At 42.0% G+C, this 6,636-nt stretch overlaps 1 pseudogene; it reads right to left on the bottom strand.

Moving 5' to 3' along the window:
* Positions 1 to 429: 429 nt before the first annotated feature.
* Positions 430 to 6,636, bottom strand: part of LOC115113451 (serine/threonine-protein kinase BRSK2-like) — a 177,902-nt pseudogene continuing 171,695 nt past the window's right edge.

The raw sequence follows: 6,636 nt of genomic DNA, 5'->3' as shown, positions 1-6,636 counted from the left end.
GTACTGCTGCCATCTAGTGATGTGTGGGACTTGTTCCACGCGACCGACATAGGACATCTAGAAAATGTCCATTGCTTAAAGAGAGGAAATGGATGCAACGTACTATGGCTGGAATTGATCTAGAATATGGATATTTATGGATATACCGCCAATATAATAGCAGGAACTGAGACTCTGTTGGTAAGACATAAAGCATTTAGAGGCTGCTGTTACTTACTAGAGTCCATCCTCTCTCGTGTTGATGGAACTAGAGGAGATAGATATTGGACAGGAAGAACAGAACTCTGAATATTTTATTCTACTGTACATACAGTATGTCAAACGTTTTGCTCACAATAATTACCATCAGCATTTCTATATTAGCCCCTTTTAGAATAGCATGCGCCCATGGAAGTGTGTAGGCTAAAATCAGACATCACCACCACGCAATTCCAAAGTCAACAGATTTATTTCCTTTTGCACTGAAGTTGTTCACAGTTATGTCACAAGGGGATACATTGCCAGTGGTTTCCTGCTAAATACCAGCACTCCTGGTGTTGTGTTCTACTGTATGTCCATCGTCCTGTGTGGCCTGGCTACCCAATAGTACAAAATAGAAAGAATAACAATAATAGGTATTGCTTTATTTTTATCTCTCTGATACCAATTTCCACCCCAGACAGAGTTTGTGACCAGAGTATCAGGTCTCTCTTTGAGAGAAACGGTGTGTGTGTGTGTGTGTGTGTGTGTGTGTGTGTGTGTGTGTGTGTGTGTGTGTGTGTGTGTGTGTGTGTGTGTGTGTGTGTGTGTGTTTGTGTGTGTGTAACTGTGTGTGTGTGCAGAGGATGCATTGCACGGTAAATGTGCACAGTAGTATAAGGAAGGAGAAGGGAGGTTGCGAGAAAGAACTCAAAGACGAACAAACAACCGAAGTGGTGAGAGAAAATAAAAATAAGAGAAACAAATTTAGAGACTGGAAAGAAAGAAAGAAAGAAAGAAGGGGGAAAGAGGGAAAAGGGACAGAACAATTCCAACAACAACATGCAAAGAAAAGACAAATGTTGGACATGCAAACGACAATACAAGGTCAAAGCTAAGAGTAGGAATCCCCTTGGTTTTTTAAATAAGTTTGTTAGCAATTTTTTTTGTATTTACAAGGCAAGTGGCTGGAGGGTTGCCTTTGTCGTTGTACACACACACCGAGAAGGAACGCACAATTATTATCAACAGAGGGCTCGTTCCTCTCAGAGACTAATCTACATTCTTAAATTACCGTAAATCATTTGCCAAATGTATATATTACAAGCTTTCTCATCCAAGCTGGAAAAAAAATGAATGTTCAGAAAAACATTTAGTGAATTCTCAATTATCAATAAATTAAACATGACAAAAAAACAATCTTTAAATTATCTAGTACATTTTCTCCATCATTTATATAAATAACCCAGAATAAATTAAAACAAACAAAAATACAATAAGGGAAACAAATATACACAATAATTATGTTCACTGTTGTCTGAATCCTGCAGATATTTCAAAGGAACATGAGCAAAACAAAATGGAAGAAAATAAAACCCTGAAATGATTCATCCCTCAAAAGGGAACCGAAAATAAAATACAACATTTAATCGATAAAACACGTCGAACAAGTAGAAAACACAAATTATAGTGATAAGTTAACACAATTCTTAGCTAAACATAATGTCACAACTACACAAACGTTGTACATATGGGAACATAGTCTGTACAACAGAATAGATCATTCATTTGTGTACCCCTCCCTCCCAAATGCCCACCCAAAGTTAATTAACTCAATTTAATTTCATTTACAGCAATGACACAGAGTCTGAATACGTCTAAAGTGTTAAAATCCTGTAGTTCACAAAGAAGGACTACATTAAAAAGAATTACAATCCAGCCAACGTTTAGCCAACGTTCAGCCAACGTCCATCCAACTTCCAAGAGTTGCGCCACCTATCTCCAACTTTCATAGGAGCCAGTGGTTCTACTTCCATTCGTCTTTGTGCGCAAGTCCTTACATCCCCCAGGTGTGTGTGCGTGTGTGTGAGAGTATAGGAGGATAGACAAGGAGGAGAGAAAGGAGGAGAGAGGATGTGTGTAGTATAGGTTTGACAAACATCATTGTCTTTTTAAGGCTTTTCTCCAACTCTTCGGCTAATATGTCTCTGGGTGTCTGTCACGATGATGAGAGAGTCTCTAGTACTCTAATGTTTAGTGTGTGTGTGTGTGTGTGTGTGTGTGGGTGTGTGTGCAGGTGGAAAGCAGGAGGGGTGCATGGGGAGGAGGGGGACAGCAGTGTGAAGTATGTGAAGTCTTTCTCTTGTCCTCCGCCTCTGGCTCACTTACTCCCGTTGTTGACAAAGTGCCCCAGGTTGGGACACACACACTGTCCTCCATCTTGTTTCTCTAATAGGTTTTAGTGATGATCCCTGGTGGTAGAGACAAGGTCAAGCCATCATCACAGAGCAGAGGAGACACACACACACACCGACACACACACCCCACGGCGTGGGAACGGGACGAGAGGATAGAGGAACAGAGAAGAAACATGGCTACATGTGGTACTTAATATTGTCAAATACTGATCAATGGTCGATTGCTAAACTAAAATTGTAGTCATTCCATTATTACACAGTACAAAAGTTTATCATCTCGGCGATAACCAAAAGTAGATTTCTTTCGAGACACAAACACACTAAGCCTACTGACTAAAGCAAAGAAACCAGCAGCATCTCTCATTTCATTTCTCATCTCTCACACACTCTTGTGGGCTTTGTATTGGGTTTTGAACGACCTGATAACAGGTGGTTATTATCTAGTCATGCAACAGAGAGCTAGCTACTTCTCTCCGGTCTTAAGGTTGTTCCCCAGTCCGGCTGACGGCGGCCATCTTTGTTTGTTTGTCTTTGCCCGGAGGCGGGGGCATTTAGAGTCAGTGGGCTGGGTGGGCTGGGGCTGAGTGGGCATGGGACATGATTCATTTCGCCTGCTGCCGGGGGCATGCTTGGCGGGGGCGGGGCTAGCTGTGCCGGGCGTGCCAGGGGCGTTGTGCGACGCCTGGCTGCTCTTCTCGTCTGAAAAAAGTTGTTTAATTACGTCAAAGAAGTTACTCAACGGGCTGCCTAGGTACACAGACGGGAAGAAAAGAAAAAAAAGAGAGAGAGAACAAACAGCGAATGAGCAATGGGGTTAACGTGAGGAAGGAGGAGAGGGTGACGGGAAGGAGAGGGTGGTGATGAGGAAAGGACTGAAGGTGACGCTCCAGGAGGTAGAAAGGAGACTCATAAAAGCCAAGTGGGTGGTAAAAAAAATAGGATTTGATTACATCTGTTAGACTGTTAGTATGTACATTAACACTGTCTCAAGGCTGAGGCGATGGCACATCAGTGTCAAGGTGCTAAGTTAGGAGACCTAAGGTTGGGAAACAACAGTAATCCATTGAAAAAAATGTAGTGTTCACATAAAACCAGTGGGCTTTTGAGTCTCTGTTCTACCTGGTTTGGGTGAGAGTGGTGACATAGGAGGGCTAGCTTGAGCTCTGGAAGGGTGAGTGCTAAAAAGACCAGGTTTGGGGCAGGGGTGGTCCAATCTGCATCCTAGAGAGTCACTGAGTGCAGATTTGTGTTCCGGCCCTGCTCTAAACCTCCTGATTTAGCTAGTCAAGGTCTTGATTAGGAGATGATTAGTAGAAATAGGAAGTGGTAGAGCAGGCCTGTAACAAAAGCCTGCATACCCAATTGCTCTCTTTCTGAAGAAAAGGGGGAGGAGAGGAAGGGAGAGGAAGGGATGAGCAGCATTTCAGAGTACGACAAAACATAATGTCTTGCCTTCCAAGCTCCTGCTAACTATCCTAATCACCACAATAAAAGCATACCTTAGAATGAGTCCATACAGTGCTCCCAGACAAACACAGACAATGTGAACAACATGCCATCATCACAATAACATCACTCATCACACTATCTATTTTGCTTTCAAGTAAGAGGTTTCCTGGACACAGATTAAGCCTAGTCCTGGACTAAAAAGCATGCACAATGGGGTTCCTAAATTGAAAGTGCTTTTTAATTCAATAACAGGCTTAATCTGGTTCTGGGAGGCCAGCCCTTAGTGTTCCACTGAGCGTCAAACATATACAGGTTTACTCCAAACTTTCTTGAAATCTACCAGTCTAACTGTCCTTTTTTAAAGTTAATTAGGTGGGTGTTTTTTTGGACCAAACACAAAATACTTACGCAATGTCATCTTGCTATCACTTACCATTGTTCTTGTGCTACATAGCCATTTGTTATTGATGGTCTACAATGTGTTTTACGCATGGAATGGAAGGGAAGTGGACATTTGCATCAACACTAGTTTGCATCCCAACACACACTGTGCCATGCAAAGGATCTCTCTCTCACACACACACACACACTGTGCATTAGTGACACCGTAGTGTGTTGATGGTGAGGTTAAGAGTCATCGGGTGTAGTGAGGGAGGCTCAGGTTAGTAGTTTACTGTTTGCCAATCGAGTGAGTATTTCATTAGGGAAACAGTGGCTTGGAGGGTTTGCTGGACAAAGTGTCTGACCGCTGGGAGATATCTGGGAGCAGAGTACACAGTTACTCTCTAACACACCTCTACAGTGTCAGCTGGTTTATACAAATGAAGATTCGTATAAATATTTGTATACATTTGGCATTTTTTCTTCTGGAATGTATGCACACGGGTCCTTTTCTTTGAGTATGAATTATGGCTGTTATCAAACTTTTAAAACATTTACATCAGGTGTGCTATAAAATCTTTTAGTTTTTTTTGCAAAATGCGATATCCAACACACTAGTTTTTCCCAAGATGCGCTAATATCCATTGTCCAGGTGGATGGAATGCTCTATATGGTTTATGCAGATGGTGCTAAAGTTAGCCATTTTTCAAATCATTCCCATTATAGTCTGTACGGTATATTCAGCAAGTATTCAGACCCCTTCACCTTTTCTACATTTTGTTACTTTACAGCCTTATTCTAAAATGTATTAAATAAATGTTTCCCTCATCAATATACACACAATACCCCATAATGACAAAGTGAAAACAGGTTTTTAGATATTTTTTCAAATGTATTAAAAATAAAAAAACAGAAATACCCTGTACTATGAGACTCGAAATTGAGCTCAGGTGCATCCTGTTTCCATCGATCATCCTTGAGATGTTTCTAAAACTTGATTGGAGTCCACCTGTGGTAAATTCACTTAATTGGACGTTATTTGGAAAGGCACACACCTGTCTATATAAGATCCCACAGTTCACAGTGCATGTCAGAGCAAAAACCAAGGCATAAGATCAAAGGAATTGTCCTGAGAGCTCAGAGACAGGATTGGGTCGAGGCACAGATCTGGGGAAGGGAACCATAACATTTCTGCAGCATTGATGGTCCCCAAAAACACAGTGACCTCCATCATTCTTACATGGAAGAAGTCTGGATCCACCAAGACTCTTCCTAGAGCTGGCCGCCCAGCCAAACTGAGCAATCGGGGGAGATGTTCCTTGGTCAGGGAGGTGACCAAGAACCTGTGGAGAAAGGAGAACCTTCCAGAAGAACAAGCATCTCTGTAGCACTCCACCAATCAGGCCTTTATGGTATAATGGTTAGATAGAAGCCACTCCTCTTTAAAAGGCACATGACAGCCCGGTTGGAGTTTGCCAAGAGGCACCTAAAGGACTCTCAGACCATGAGAAACAATATTCTCTGATCTGATGAAACCAAGATTGAACTCTTAGGTCTGAAGGCCAATCGTCATGTCTGGAGGAAACTTGGCACCATTCCTACAGTGAAGCAGGGTGGTCGCAGCATCATGCTGTGGGGATGTTTCTCAGTGGCAGGGACTGGGAGACTGTTCAGGATCAAGGGAAAGATGAATGGAGCAAAGTACAGAGAGATTGATGAATACCTGCTCCACGGCACTCAGGACTTCAGACTTTGACGAAGGTTCACCTTCCACCAGGACAACGACCCTAATTACACAACCAATACAACACAGGAGTGGCTTCTGGACAAGTCTCTGAATGTCCTTGAGTGGCCCAGCCAGAGCCTGGACTTGAACCCAATCAAACATCTCTGGAGAGACCTGAAAATAGCTGTCCAGCTACTCTCCCCATCCAACCTGACAGATCTTCAGAGGATCTGCAGAGAAGAATGGGAGAAACTACCCAAATACAGGTGTGCCAAGCTTGTAGCATCATACCCAAGAAGACTCAACCGACTGGGCACACACTAGTTGAATCAACGTTGTTCCACGTCATTTCAATTAAATTACGTTGAACCAACGTGGAATAATCACTGCCAAAGGTGCTTCAATAAAGTACTGATAGAGGGTCTGAATACTTTTGTTTATTTTTAATTCATTTGTAAATAAAAAATTTAATAAACCGTTTTTGCCTTGTCATTAGATGGCATTGTGTGTAGATTGATGAGGAAAAAACTATTTAATCCATTTTAGAATAAGGCTGTAATGTAAAATAAATAGAAAAAAGTCAAGCGGTTTGAATACTTTCCGAATGCACTGTACATAACTGTTTAAAACCCAATCGGGATACATTTTCTTTTGGTTTGGGGTGGTTATGTAGCGTTTTCCCACTTGTCTCTCTAAAATAAAATT

Source organism: Oncorhynchus nerka, linkage group LG28, assembly GCF_034236695.1.
Source record: "Oncorhynchus nerka isolate Pitt River linkage group LG28, Oner_Uvic_2.0, whole genome shotgun sequence".
NCBI classification, from domain to species: domain Eukaryota; kingdom Metazoa; phylum Chordata; class Actinopteri; order Salmoniformes; family Salmonidae; genus Oncorhynchus; species Oncorhynchus nerka.
Note: the sequence above shows the minus strand (reverse complement) of the source record. Positions and strands in the feature narration are given on the sequence as shown.